We start from the raw sequence: 15,978 nt of genomic DNA on the forward strand, positions 1-15,978 counted from the left end.
TGTATGATAGTGCAGTCATTTTGCCAGTGCCTAGATTCTTTGACGTATGGCCTATTTTGACCTATCCAAACATTCTCCTATCATCTAAATCCCACTCCCGTAACCTAATGAAGCCTGCCTGCACTCACCACATAAGCTGTCTGCCCAAAGCCTCGTCTATGCACTACTGTACACATACTAATGTAATGGTGTCTTCCAATAGCCAAATTCCACTTCTGTACACATACTATTACAGTACTTGCAGCCAGTGGCCAGACTCTTGGGTGCATGGATCCGGCCATGCACCCAAGAGGGTAGGTGCTGCCCACGACCACCCCAACAAAATACAGCCATGCACCCAAGAATCTGGCCAGTGCCCACAACCCACACACATATGCCAGCCAGCAGAGGCCCCAGCAAAATACAGCCATGCACCCAAGAATCTGGCCAGTGCCCACAACCCACACACATAAGCCAGACGCTCGAGGCCCTGCCCCCTTCTGTACACATACTATTACAGTTCTATCAACCAGTGGGCAGACTCTCATGCACCCAAGAGTCTAGGGGCAGGTCACAACCATCACAGCATAATACAGCCATCCACCCAAGAATATGGACAGTGCCCACAACCCACAAAGATAAGCCAGCCACCAGAGGCCCTTTCCACTTCTATGCACATACTATTGCAGTACTTGCAACCAGCTGGCCACAATCACCACAGCATAATACGGTCATGCACCCAAGAATTATATTGCACTCTTACTCATTCCATTGCACCAGTTACAGTATTTCCAATCCCATCTCAACATTCCTCCTTATTCAATACACCACCTGTCACTTAATAACTAACACCACAACTTTCTCTCATAAAAATTCTGTAGCACAATTCATTTCTTTATTCTTGCATAGCCCTGTCTTCATCCATTGCTGAAACCACATCCAGCAATGTTCATACTGATACCATTCGAAACTGTTCTCTTGATCCTGTCAATATTTCAAGATAATTTCACCTTCGCTTCATTGCCATGTTGCACTTCATCTGCAAAAAACACCCCGCCAGTTGGAGAAGTAGAACACTTCTTTTAGAGAAAAGATTACTGTGCGTTTGTGGATAAAATATGTTCCCAAATTTGGCTGAGATAGTGATGCCACTGTTTTACAATTTATTCAAAAATACATTACTTGTGACATCCCTTCAGAAACCACACATATTGACCTACTTACAGAAATGTTACACTTCCAAAGACATAAGTGTGGAAAATACTGCCAGCGTCAATATAAAGACAATGGTGAATACTACACCAAATGTCGCTTTGGCTTCCCCAGACCAGTTTCCACCAAAAGACAAGTAAATAATTTGATTTGTCGAGCCATGTACTGTGTAAGTACTGCTTTGCTGCTCGAGCACTCTGCTTGTCATCGCGGTCTGCCTGATTCAGCGACGGCGTTCCGTGAATTAAGGCGATTTACGGCTCCTTTAACAAGAGTCCCCGCATTTTGTGACATCATACATAAGCAGCTGAGCACGTGCACCCGCGCGCTGTAACGCTCACCTGATTCTCGCAGAGGCGCCGGTCTTGACTGGGCGACTACCGTATCTTCAAAGGTGCTGTGTAGCACCCGGTTGGCTCTTTGGGCTGGACCTCTGTGCACTGTATGCCTGACGTGTAGAGTAAGATGTCTGCAGATAGAAAATATGGGGTTAATGAACTGGGGTTATTGGGGTGTCCCTATCTCTTTCCTCTTCTCCTCTCCTGTAGACCCCCAAAGGTTAACGCTCTCACCTTAGGTAAGTGAATGCCGAGCTCTCCATCTGCCTCGGGGCAGGGTGCTGTAGCCAGTTTCTTCACTGGATAGGTAGCGCAGGCCTCTTGACTTCAGAGGACTGCTGTCTGTCGTTTACTGCACGAACGGTAAGTTTCGAGTCATTCAAATGTCTTTTTAAAGTCTTTAGTAATGATGTCTCTTGTTTTGCAGGGTTCCGGCGATGGCGGATGACGGGCTGAAGTGAGTTGAAGATGGAGCCCTTGTGATGAATAGAAGCGCCTGGAAGCACGTGAGTAAGCGCTTGTTGCCTGCTTCACGATGCGCTCTAACTGTCTTTTTATTTTGCAGGTACGAGTTCGGAGCGGCTGCAGGGTGCCGGAATACCCACTGGATTAGATGTGGAAAGGAGTAATGGCACGTGAGTATTAAAGTTCCCCAATGTCTTTAAACGCACCTTGTTTTGTCTTTCAGATGCGGATGCAGCGCCGAAGGCCTCCGGAGCGTGCGAAGAGTTGGTAAGCTTTTGTCTTTCAGATGCCGGAATGCAGTATGAAGACCTCCGGAGCGCACGAAGAGTAGGTAAGCCTTTGCCTTTCAGATGCCGGAATGCTAACCTGTTCTTTCTTGTCTTTATAGGTGTTGCTGAAGACTGGATTCAGGATGGTAAGCCTTTGCCTTTCAGATGCCGGAATGCTAACCTGTTCTTTCTTGTCTTTATAGGTGTTGCTGAAGACTGGATTCAGGATGGTAAGCCTTTTTCCTTAGGCCCAGGACTGGATGCAGAAGACACGATGAGCGTCCTGCTGCAGAGGTTGCAGAATAACGCAAAGCAAGATTCATCCACCGGGTGTGGTTTAAATAGCCTCCTGTAGTGCTTAGGTGTCTCCTTCCACAGCCACGCCTAAGTAAGAAAAGAGTTCCTGGTAAGAAAAGAGTTCCTGCCTTCCAGAAGAGTTCCAGTGTTCTAAATCTAGGGAGTGGCTCCAGCCCCACCCAACAGGAAAAGTAGTTCCAAACAGAAGAGGATCAGAGGCTCAACTGGCAGGCAAGTAAGCAGCATTGTCTGCTGCAGGTAAGTCCACCCAAGCATTATGAGCCCGGCGCTTCCAGTGCTGGGACTGGGCATATTTATGAGCCTGGTGCCACTGGCGCCAGGACTGGGTCCAAAAGGTCCCAATTGGGACTGGTTGGCACTCGGAACCTGGGTTATGGATCTGCTTCCAAGGGAGTTGGGAAAACCCTGACCTTTTGGAAGCAGAGATCATGACACGCGCATGCACTCGAACCAAGTACTGTGTAAGTACTGCTTTGCTGCTCGAGCGCTCTGCTTGTCCTCGCCGGTCTGCCTGAATCAGCGATGGCGTTCCGCGAATTACGGCGAATTACGGCTCCTTTAACAAGGTGAAGCCATGGATATTGCTGTCAACACAGTCTGTGGACTTGTGGACTTTGTTGTGGTCCTGTGACTTGTGGACTTTTGTGAGTTTCCTGTGCTGATTCCCTTCCTTTTCTGTTTTTTGCTAGAGTCCCTGCCTTTTGTGACATCATACATAAGCAGCTGCGCATGCGCACACGCGCGTGCGCATTTGAGCCAAGTACTGTGTAAGTACTGCTTTGCTGCTTAGCTGTGCAGCAAGCGGCAAGTGGCAACGGTGCTCTTCCACGCCTATTTTTCTTGCTTTTTTTTTGTTTGACTTTTTTTTTTATTCCTTCACTCCCCCATTCCTTGCAGAGGTGTTTAACTGAGTAGTCCTCGGAAACTCGTGAAAGCTTGTATTTGATGTCTTCTGTTAGGTACAGTGTAAAAGGCAAATACCCTAAACACACATAGAACATTAAAAAAGATGAGGCATCCAAGTACATCAATGATTACAATGCAATCATTGCCCTCTTGTGGAATGCAAATATAGACATTCAATACATTGCAGACAATTTGAGTGCAGTTGCAAGATGTCACAGCCTATTTCACCAAAGATGAGCATACTGAGCTAAAGGCCTTTGCGATGACATTTCATCTGACAAAATCCTGTCACAAAAATTGTACAGCTTTAGTACCAAAATGTTGTCATGCTGTAACATGCTGTCAATGCGGGTCATACGAAGCTGCAGATTTATTAACATGTACAGGTTTATATGGAAAATCTGAAAACATCCTCTGGCTAAACCATGGTCTAGCTTCATCAGAAAGAAAGGTATTAAAATCCTATTGAGAGATAGAAGCAATAGCCACAAATTATCCCAACAGCCAGGATATTTAAGAAAATAATTGAATTGACACATACTATCCAAACAGAAGTACTGTATCGGAAAATATGTGCCTGTACGACACAGTCCAAAACTACTCCTACAAAATTACGCTATGCCAGATGAGACAGCTGGCAAATATTCAGACTCAACTTGTGAAGGGAGCCTACTAAAACTTACCAAGCCCAGCCCAATTAATCATGTAAAGTTAACCTTTAAATCTCCATACCATAGAGAACTTTATTACCTGGCCCTACTGTAACTATAAGAAAAATAGTTAGGTGACCATGACACATTTGAAGCTGCATTCAAAGGAAATGAAAGCAGTATAACAAATGTCAATTTTAAAGACTACCAACAACTGCTGGTCAATGAACACCAGCAAGATAAAGACATTGAAACACTACTAGATAAAGACACACCGGAAGGCAGTAAACTGTCTCTTACAGGAAGCCAACAACCACTTGGAGAATGACTCATTCAAAAGGAAGCAGAAATACATAGGATTGAGGTAGAAAACACCATGTACCAATCTTAACAACATGAAGAAGATGTGTCAGTGCTCAAATCACAGCTAAATGATGAACTAACCATTTACCTAGAAGTCACTGAAGAAATTGAACATGAACTAAAACATGAAACTAAAACTTGTAGCTGTAATAATTATGAACCTCTGCGCTTATATGTAAGCGATGAAGCTGGTTCTGGGAAAACCTTCCTAATTAAAATAATCAGCACATGTGTAGAAGAATTATCAAATAACCTTTAAGCTGTTGTAACAGCCCCCACAGGTCTAGCTGCCTACAACATAGGAGTTGGAACTTTACACCAACTACTTCTCCTCCCAGTAGAACTACAAACCAAATTAGAATACTACAAATTGTCAGCAGAAGCTCCTACTGAAGTACATAGATTTCTGTAACAAATGCAAGTCTTCCCAGTTGATGAAGTGAGCATGGTTTCCCACCTCATGCTGACTTTAATTCATCTAAGAATGCAGGAAGTGCTAAAAACAGACTTCCAAGAACTGTTTGGAGGAAAACATGTTATTGTTTTCAGAGACCTTCTACGGTTAACACCAGTGAAAAGCCAACCCATATTCAAAACATTAGGGCACAAAGAATGCTGCAATACACTCGCCAGCATTGGGAAATCAAATCTGTTGTGGCATTTTAGCTCCAGAGAACTAACTCAAAACATGCGTCCGTCTGTAGATCTATCCTATGCTAACATTTTAAAGAGCTTTAGAACTGGTCTGCTTAATAAGGAAGCAAAATACACCTTAAAAAATATACAAATGCGTGGGCTGTATGGACAAAAGACATCTGCCCCTGATGTTATGGAACAATTAAATTAGCAAAATCTAAACTACTTGTGCTTAATGCCAACCCTTGCAAGCTGTAGCCAATTCAATGTTACAACAGACCTCATTATAAGTTTGCCGGCACCGGTGAGCTACCAGCGCCGTTACTACTGGACCGGCAAACTACGAGTTCTACTCGCGGGTGCCTTTTCACCCACCATCTCTGACCTCGCAGGCATACCGGCACCCGTGAGCAGAGCATTTCGGATGCACCGGCACTATTCACAAATAGTGCTGGTGCGTCTGGCTTCCCCATTGAGCCCTATGGGGCTCAACTGGGAAAGAGGAAGAATATTTTCCAGCGCCCGCTAAAGGGCAATTACCGGGTCCGGCAAGAGTGTAATGACCTGGTAATTGCCCATTCTCGGGCGCCGGAAATAAAATGATACCGGTGGCAGCCGTGGTGGTTTTACCAGCACGGCTACGGCCGGTATCATAATGAGGCCCAATGTTGAAACATGAAATGCAACCCATAGTGCATATCAGCTCTACAGGCAAATTAGAAGTGCATGGCATGACACTTCCTATGTGTCAACAAGCAACAGCTTGACTAAATAGCTTAGAAAAATGTACCTCCAACACAGCTGGATTAGAAATGTAACCTTGACATAGAACAAAGTTTAGTCAATGGAATAATTGGTACAGTTGTTGGCTTCCAAACATATGCACAGGTGAATATTCAGTTTGTCAACATCCACTTTGACAAACTTGCAGAAGTTAAAAGAATAGGCCGCACAATGCACGTTTCCTTCTTTCCAAGGAAATGTATGTACAGAAAGAATAATTCTCTATGGGCCTCATTACAACCTTGCCGGTCCGGAAACAACGGTGCCAGTAACTTACAGGGCACCATTATTTCTGGACCGAAAAAGTACAAGTTTGCTGGGCGGGTGCCCTCCCGCCGGCAGGTCTGACTTGCCGGGCAGATCGGCACCCGCCCACAGACTTTCCCGGAAGCACCGGCACCATTATTACCAGTGCCAGTAGTTCCGTGGTCCCCTTTCCCATATAGTCCTACGGGACTATGAGAATGGGGAACAACATTTTACCGGCGCCTGAGTTTACGGCCGCCGGGGTTGTAATACCCCAGTGTTACCGGCAAGCAAGGAGCCGGTAACTGTTCATAGGACCGACGGCAACCTGCCGGTTTTACCTGCACAGTTACTGCCAGACTTGAAATGAGGCCCATATGTCTCTTGCATATGCTGTCACTATTTACAAGTCACAAGGTGTAACTCTGGTATGAGTTACGTAGCACTTTCATGTGTTCATACTCTCAATGGTGTATTCCTAGTTAACTTTGATGCAAACAAGGTCAACGCTGTCATTCCTTGCATCTAGAATACAACAGGCTATGTGCACTGTACACCCCCTGTCTAGATATGCACACTGTACCTCAAAAATGAAAACCTTTAAACAGACAATTAATAAAAACAGAAGCTCAAGCAGATCTCCCTGCAATCCCACCCAAAAAAGAACTACTCCAGGTCCTTCAAATGATACAAACACAATACTCTCTAGTCCAAAAACAACTGCAGGTCCATCAAAGGATACAGAGACACAACTCTGTGGTCCAAAAACAACTGTAGGCCCATCAAAGGATACAGAGGCAAAATTATCTGCCCCATTTAAATTCTGCAAAACAACTGGAGTAAATTGCCATGCAAATGTAGCCATCACGCTTCTCTTCCAATTGCCACCAATTGTTGAGAACATTTACTTAACCAGATCAGACCAGTTGTGTTTACAAATGTTCGTCCTTCGCAGAAATGCCACAAATAATCCTGATAGCACCTACAGAGTCTCAGGTATAGGACAAGAATTAGAGCACTGGATTGGAATGATTCAATTCACCATTAACACCCAGGAAGATCCATAAGAATTCCTAATGTACTAATTACAAGTATTAGAAACAAAAAACATACCTATAAATGGAATCTTCTAGATTTCATACATGTGGAAACAGGCCTGCACTCTCTGCAACCATGTTTCACAAGAGTACATCCCCAATGACCGATTTGAGTATGTATCGATATCAAATTGTGAAACCATTCCATCTCAAAAACTACAACAAAATGCAAATCATGGCATATTAAGCTAATTTTGCAATTCAGACAATCAATCCAGCATACAAATAGATACACATGGCCAATACGTCATACTAATGCTTTTAAGGTACAATGCGGATGGTACCAAAACAAACTGTAAGCTCACTAGCTTTACACATGGCCAAGTAACTCTTGACACAAAAACGTTCACAACAGTAGGCATAATTTACCACGCTGGTGCCACAACCACTTCAGGCCACTATGCTGCATATGTGAAAAAAGTGGATTGGTTTGAATGTAACCACACTTCCATTAGGCAAAAACATAGGTCACCATAAAATATAACAAATGCCTACTTAATATTCCTTCAACCCAAATATTCTCATTAAACTACACTAAAAAATCTTAATGCCTACAATACACATTAGAATACGCCAATTGGTATTTAAGTACTGTAACATACTGTGAGGAACAGGAATGAGACGTGGACAAAGAGAACTCATGGTGTTGGCTATAGACTTTTATTGAAATGTTAAAGGGATTGGAAAATGCCTCACTGTCCCTAACCTAGCAGGTATTTCCCTACCTGAACCAAAACTAAGGATCTGTCCTTTGTCAAGATGTCAAAGGCAAAAATGTCCTGTGTCCGAAATCCTATCCTGGCCCTCTTATTCGAAAAAGTAACTCTAAGGTATTAAGGGTATTGTGTTAGGCTTGAAAAATGTAAAAAAGTTCAACAGAATGGTGTAATCCAACACAAGTTCCAAATGGATAATGTGCACAGTTCCTGGGAATGGCTCCCTTCCCCAGGTTTCTCTAAACTAAAACAAAAGCTCCAAAGAATAAACACGTTCTTTAAAGTCTAAGAGAATGACTCCCTCCTCTTGTTACAATCCGCTCCTGCAGTCCCTTCCCCAATTCTTTTCTACAATCAATGTAATTAAAAATCCTAAGGGTTTGATTCTTCCTTGGGATTCTCTTTTCAAAGTACCGCAACTTGGGTGAGGGTCCCAGACTCACAAAACACTTGGTATACTCTCCTGCCAGGTTCTCTCATATAGTTCCTTTACACAATCTGGGTGTGGGTCCCAGACTCGAAAGACACCTGGTTTACTACCCTGACAGGTCCTCTCTTTATTCCTGTATTTCTCATATTCACACAGTTCCATTATTCTGTATCGCTTTTATCAAAACACTGGGTCTCAAACCCACTTTCATGTATTTCCGTCATCAAATTTCCAGACACCTGGTATACTCCCCAGCCAGGTTCTCTCTTTATTCTTGTATTTCTTCAATTGACAAAGTTCCAATATTCTGTATTACTTTTATCAAAGTACTGGGTCTTAAACCAACTTTCATTCACATTCTTTATCAAATGTCCCAGTGACCCAGCCTCCTTGCTTTGGGTCACCCGACTGATGTAATTGGCACTTATCAGTACTTGATGTAGCTGCCGAAGTGCAACGGCCACCCAACTTCCCTTCTCAGGGCTCATCAGATTTCTTTGGTGTTCTCCGGATCTCTCTTGGCAAAGATACAGAAGCACCCCGGCATCCCGCCTGCACTTTACAGGCTCACCACCTTTGTCTGGTGGCTTCCACATACTTCGCGGCTCCTGCTTCACTCCTGAGCCCTTCTCCATATTCGGGCAGCTTTGGTACTGTTTCTCGGTTCCTGTGGTCATCAGGAAGGGTCCTCTTCTCTTCCTGCTGCGATCCCAGCACAGTGTTAAAGTGGATTTCTAAACTCTGACCTGGTGGGCAGAGGTTTAGGAGGCCACCCTCGGTTTAGTGAAACAGAGGAACCTTGTGGACAAGCCAGACCAATCTAGGTAGCTTTGCAGGCCTTCAAGACTAAGTCTCAGGAGGGGTGAGAGTGATCGGAAGCCCACAATGATCACACACAGCAACCAACCGCAAATTAATCTAAGACAAGTGTATATGAAAAATATCTATACATTTATTGTCGGCCGGACCAATAGACACAAGTAAACTTTAGTTATGCAAAAACAGTTACCACACAAGATGCTCTACTATACAACATATATACAATATGTTTCTTAATGCGACAAATGAGGAAAACACAGCAACAACCTGTGAGGAGAACGGTAGGTTAGCGCACTAAGAGCATTCGACAATTCTTCAGAGTCGTTCCCTAACTTTCAAGTCCAACCCTAAGAAGTGGGGAGCCTTGTGCCCAACATTACAGTTTGTGCGTAAAAGTGCATGATCGCCAGGTGAAGCAAAAAGCTGGTCTTCTTGGGAGGGCTGTAGCAAGTCAGGAAGGGGCTTGAGCTGGTGAAGAATTGGTTCCCACTATTCGATTAGGATTTTCCCTTGGCAGCAGAGCAGTTTTCAAAAGGTGAGACTAGCTAGGGAGCGCAGGCTAACCCAGCCAAGAACGAATACCTTTAGAGGATATCCGTGCGTAAAATGGATTGGTTGTGCCAGGGGGACACCGGCAAGTGATACAAGTACTCACCGACCCTCGGCACAGTCTGGAACAATCTTTGCCAGTTTAGCTGAGGTTGCTAGTAGGTTGGAGTCCTTCAGTTTAACGGCGTTCCGGATCTCAGCGGCTGCGGGGGGAAATAATCATCCGTGATGAGACAGTTACCTTTTCTCAGCTTCTGAAGGAGGGATGAAGACAATTCTGGTGCAGCAGGCTTGAGGGCACTGGAGAGCAAAACAGCAAGGCACCTACAGCGACTGTCACCAACAAGTAGTGATACGGGAATCACAGATGTGGGCATCATTACGCACTCACTTTATTTAGGACCTAGAGGAGCTAGGCCTGCGAAATTTGGCGTGAGAATGCGCAAGTAAGCGATGCCCCAAGTATCGGGTTGCAACTCATGACGACAGCAGTTCTGTGAATACCCTGGACAGTTCACTGGATGGCCCAGGAACACGTCCAAAGAGGCTCCTTTGGTGGGTAGGCAGGGGGCACCAAGAGTAGTTGTTCCCGCTACTTCAAAGGGGTGAAGCGCATTGGCAGGCCTTCTTGATCGAGGAAGAAAGCAGGGGTCCGATGGGACTGCAGAGGGCGAAGGGTGCCAAACATTCCAAAGCATCTCCTGGCGGTTCCACAAGTCTGTTTCTTCATGCAGGAGGCTTGACTCAGTCTGTAGTTTGGTGAGAACTCAGGTAATCAACCTGTAATGGATGCAGAGCCACCCCTTCTCTTATTCAAGATTAGCTTTGTGCCAAAATCGAGGCCTTCTAATCAAAGATCTGCTCTCATGCAGGCATTTCAATTGTGGTCCAATTATGGTCCACAGTGGTCTCAGTCATTCAGACACTCCAGACATCCTAGCACCAGTATTGTAGATTAGGACCAGACAGTCCCAACCCGCTTCCTGGGCACACACACGTGGCAGGCAGAAGCCCGCAAAAGAGATTGGTTTTCATTGGAGGCTGCATGCCAAAATAAGGAAAACCGGGTTACTCAACCTATTTGAAGGCAAGGGACAAAATGTCAGTGGGACAGAACAAAAGACTTTGTGGCTTGGCCATTTTCAGACCTGGCCACAGTCTTGAACCAACTGCGGAAAAGGCGGTGTGATTCAGTAAAAGAAGTAAGACATTATTAAAAGTAACTGCTGCCACCAGTTCATCCCAGGCACATTCGTACAAGCACCAAAAAATCCTTCGAGGGTGTCTAGAGCCATAAAACAAAAAGGTCCCCAGCGCACGGTACTAGAAGGTACATTGTGCATTGACTAAGGGAAACATAAATTCCCAGTACTGGCAGTCTGAAGGACATGTCATTTTCCCCATAACAAGTGAGCAAATGCACAGGGGAGCGCAGCTGAAGGCTGTGCTCCACTGGCAAAAGTCAGGTCAGGAAAGCCAAACAAAAAGCAAAGAGTTTATGGGGTTCACAAATGGAGGAAAAGTTACACTTAAATGAAATCTTTCCTAACACTCTGCGAACCAGCTCCTGTAGTCCTGCTCTCACTGTCTGCCCAAGCCTCCTTGCTCCAGGGTCTTCTCTATGACTTCTTCACCAACCCCAGGACAATGAATCCTCCTCAAACAGTGTCTCCTGGATTCCCAGCCCGAGCTGGAAAGTCTTCGCCAGGGTTCTCTCACACTCCTTTCTCGCCTGTCTTCCTGACAGCTCGACTTCCTCATCAGTGACACGCCAGTTGTATCTCCCCTTTACTTCCAGCTGTTGCATCTTTAAACTCCTGCTTCAAGGAAAGGAGTTGCTTGAAGCCAATCAACTTCCTCCATTCACTAGACTACTCCTTCTGGATCTACTGAGTATTTAGTATTACTCGGCTCCTCTTCCTCGTCTCAGTCTTGATCATTCTGTTTGTCAGAAAATATTGAGGGATACTGTTGTCAGGTTTTATGGGTTGTTGAAGGGGTTGATCACAGTATGCATGAGGAATGGAAGGGATATCCCTGAAAGGGAAAGGGGGATACCATGTTTCATCTGATGATGCAGGGCCCTCCCCCTGAGGGGTCACCTCCATGGATGTGATCCTCCCTCAAATAGCCACCCCCCAGGTTCAGGATCAGGTAGCAGCTGCCATCCCCTGGCCACATGAGGAGAGGCTGCCTCTGGGAAAGGAATGAAGACATCATCAGGTTCATCGCAATACCCTTAGCTACAATAGAGTTAAAACATGACATCACACTTATAATTGCATAATGCATCCATAATAGTACAATAGTTCTTTTAAAATCCATTACAGTTAGAGTACGCCAATGGATATTTAACTACTTCAAAAACAAACATACATTGTGTAACAAGGAAAGTTTAAAACCATGTAAATGTCAGAATCTGTATAACTGTATACAATGTTTTTTTTAATTTGACCTTGGATTTCTTTTTACAATGACCCAATGATTACTACATGTTAATACAACAACAGTGTACCACGCACAAATGTTATACCAAATGCAGTACATGCAATGTACCATTTATGAGGGTCAAAAAAGGTAATATATATGTACAACTGTACTACAACAAATTGTACTTTCTTTTCTTAACAGTGAAACACACACAGATTGCAGCCTTCTTACCATATTCAACTAAGTGTCCACACCCAGTTTCAATCACTGTGAGCATCCTACTCTAGCCATAGTGACTGAAGAAAGATTATTGTAATTGTGTCCACATTTTTAGTTTGCAACCTTCTTACCATATTCATCTAACCATTCATTGGCAAAACATCAATTAATGTGGGCCTATTACTGTACCGTAAAAACTGAGGAGAAATTATTGTACCCATGGCCAGTGTGCACATTTCTGGAACCATTATAAACACTGTATACACTTCAATAATACCCTTCAACCTGGGCATATTGTTGTGGTTATAGTGACCACAATAATATGCACAATTATAGAGCAGAAATTATTATGACCTTAGCCAGTGTCACGTTTCCTGGAGACATATTCTTCAGCCATGCCCCCAAAGATCTGGACATTAAACAGGGCCACAACAATATCCTTCAACCATTTTATAAATACTATATACACTTCAATAATACCCATCCATGTTACAAATATTGTATACCGCCCCGTATAATAGCCATCATTACAATGGACATATTGCTGTGGCCATGCCTAGTGCTGCCTCCCAGACTATGGCCAATGGCTATGGCCACAACACAGTTCAATCATGTCACGAGCATGGCTGCAACAATGTAGTTCAACCATATCACAAAGACTCACATTACACCACCAAAAAACATCACTCACCCTATTTGCACTTACTACTTGTAATGTCTGCGAACATTAAAGATGTCAGTGGAGAAGGCTTGGTTACAGGATCCAGATGGCACATGCATCCACAGATGTCAACACACAGGGCAGCCCTTATACTCTTTTTACCTTCATCTAGCCAACACTCCCTGATTGGCTACTGTCCAAAAATCACAAATCCATCCATCAGTCACCTGTAACCTTCCTACGCACTTCACTAGATCAGATGTACCTTTCAATTTACACAGCACAGTTCTCCTATGATTCAGTGTCCTCTATCACAAACTACTGTTCACAGTGTTAGAGATTTCAATTTGCAGATTCAAGAAGAACTACATCTTATAAGAAATTGAACAGGTACGCGTTAATTTTTATAAATACCTTTTTAACTATATATATATTCAATGAAAAAACTTTGTTAAGGGGACGTTATGGTTAAGTTGCACTAATAAAAACCTATGAAATTCAGTCAAAAAACGTTGTTAAAAGGACGGTATTGTTACAAGTAAAATAAAAAAAATCCTGAAATTCGCCATTTATGGTAAGCTAAGCAACCATTACTCACACCACCACCGTGCACTGCTAAGACTAACACCCAGGACATCAAAGATGACATCACAAATATCATTGATGACATCACTGATGACATCACATATCTAGCACCTTCTTTTTTGTTCAGTGCAATATCTAGGCCAGGTGGGTTTATTTACTGACAGTCAGAAACTTAACTTTCAAAAGCTATTACATTTATCGGTATTGCTATTCTCACATGTTCTTACACTACTTTCCTTAGAATTTAATCGCATCGTATGATATATATATATAGGGGAAGAAGCAGGCCTGAAACACAGCGGAGCGGCTGCAGAGTAGCGGCAGAGTAGCAGTCACAGGCAGTCAATGGCAGCAACGGATGCTGTGGACGCTACTCTGTCTCCCCGATAAACCATGGCTACAGGTGAAAGAGACTCGCATCAAAGGAGCTCACGCCCCAGGACACGAGCTGAAGTGGGGAAATCCCAACCACAAAATACGGATAAATGCTTGTTGCATTTAAAGCAGACTACATTGACCACTACAGTGTCACCACAGAGGCCTTCCCAAAGCCAAGAACTCATTGCATCGACGCCGGGGTCAAATGGAGGCTCCTGCCCAAAAACAACGTGGACAAAGAAGGAGGCCTCCGCAAAAACACCACTTCTAGCACCAGTATTCCCAACCACAGACTCTGGTCTAAACCTGGAGGTAGGGGAGGGAGTGGACGCCTTGCACGCACTTCAAAATTTGGATCAAACAACTACAATCTTACCTGGAAGCTCGTTGGCTCTGCCGAGGACTCCCGGCAGCGTTTCGCCCAGGCCGGGACACGTCATGTCAGCCGCGCTTGCTCCGTTGCCTGTCGGAGGGCGGTCAGCGTCCAGCTCGACGGCAGCGGGCGGGGCCAGTCCTGTGGAGCGGGCAGCTGCTCGGGTGGGGACGCCAGATTTTTTTCCCCCCGAGCAGGGGCTCCATGACCGGGGGGACCTGGAGGTGGAGAGCGAAAGCGGCGCTGACTTGCAGTCAGCGGAAGATCCGGAGGGACCTTTAGTGGCCGCCGTGACAAGGAAAACATCGGAAAAGACAGTGGCCGATGTCTCACAGGAATCTCCCAGTCTGACGAGTCAAGTGGGAGGAAACCCTTTGACGACGATAGCGGAAATTCACCCGCGGCTTTCTAGAGCGGCTAACACACCAAATTAAGAAAAATTAACTAAACTAAAAGGCGTCGAGCCACTTGGAATTACAAGCAAACCGAAGGTGGGCCAGTTAAATAAATCATCAGAAATACAACTCGACGAAGGCCTGTGTAACAAAAAAGTGAAAACTACGCAAAAACCGACAAAAAAAAACACGGTGGCAAAACCATTACTAACACATCCAGAAAGGACACCTGCGCTAAATGGCCCTGATTCCAACCTGGCTAAGAAAAAAAGACAAAAAAGGACAATAAGGCAAACTTTAACAACCATAAACAACAAAAGTCAACAAGTAACTACTATTTTTTCGCCTCAAAGTGTGGCAGATTTTTTTGTGAACTATAGAAAAAGGAAATTTTATAACATTTGCGACACCGAGATGTTGGAAGTGGTGTACGTCTCAGAGAAAACACAACTTGAGATACCAACTTTGGCCACAGACTTTAACGACCCCAATCTAGGAAACCATAAATGTCCATCTACAAAGGACATAGAGGAGCTAGACAGAAAAGCCCCCACCACTGCGCCCATAGATGAAAGGTTGAGGGGGGAAAATCTACCCAAAACACTAGAGATGGAGATTGAGAATCCAAGCCTGGAAACTCCAAAACTTGGTTCAAACAAAACCCAAAACAGTAATCAAAATGACAAAGAGTCCCCTAAAAACCAGAGTGAAAGTGCGGAACTAGAGGACTGGTTCCCACCATCTGAGGATGTAAATCAACTGGCAAAACAGACAAACTCATTGGTTTTAACGACGCCGAGAAGGGAACCAGAGGACTGGTTCCCACCACCGGAGAAAGCAAACCAAACGGCAAAAGAGCTAGACTCATTTGTGATAATGACGCCAAGCCAGGATAAAGGAAGAACCATGGGACAAGAATCCCAACCTGAGAAATCGCCGGAAAAAAAACTGGACATGGTGACACTCATGGCAGTGGTGGCGGTCGCCATGGCCCCTTTCACCAAACTTTATGAGGCTATAAACGACTCATTAAAGGACAACAGCTCTCTACTGGCAACAATGCACGCAAAATTTGCATACTTAGAAGGGTATGTCACTGCGGTAGAAAGCGAAAAGACAAAGGCTCTTACAGCGCAAGCAGTACAGACAGTGATAGAGGGA

Source organism: Ambystoma mexicanum, chromosome 3p (assembly GCF_040938575.1).
Source record: "Ambystoma mexicanum isolate Mex_15411 chromosome 3p, UKY_AmexF1_1, whole genome shotgun sequence".
Taxonomy (NCBI): Eukaryota; Metazoa; Chordata; class Amphibia; order Caudata; family Ambystomatidae; genus Ambystoma; species Ambystoma mexicanum.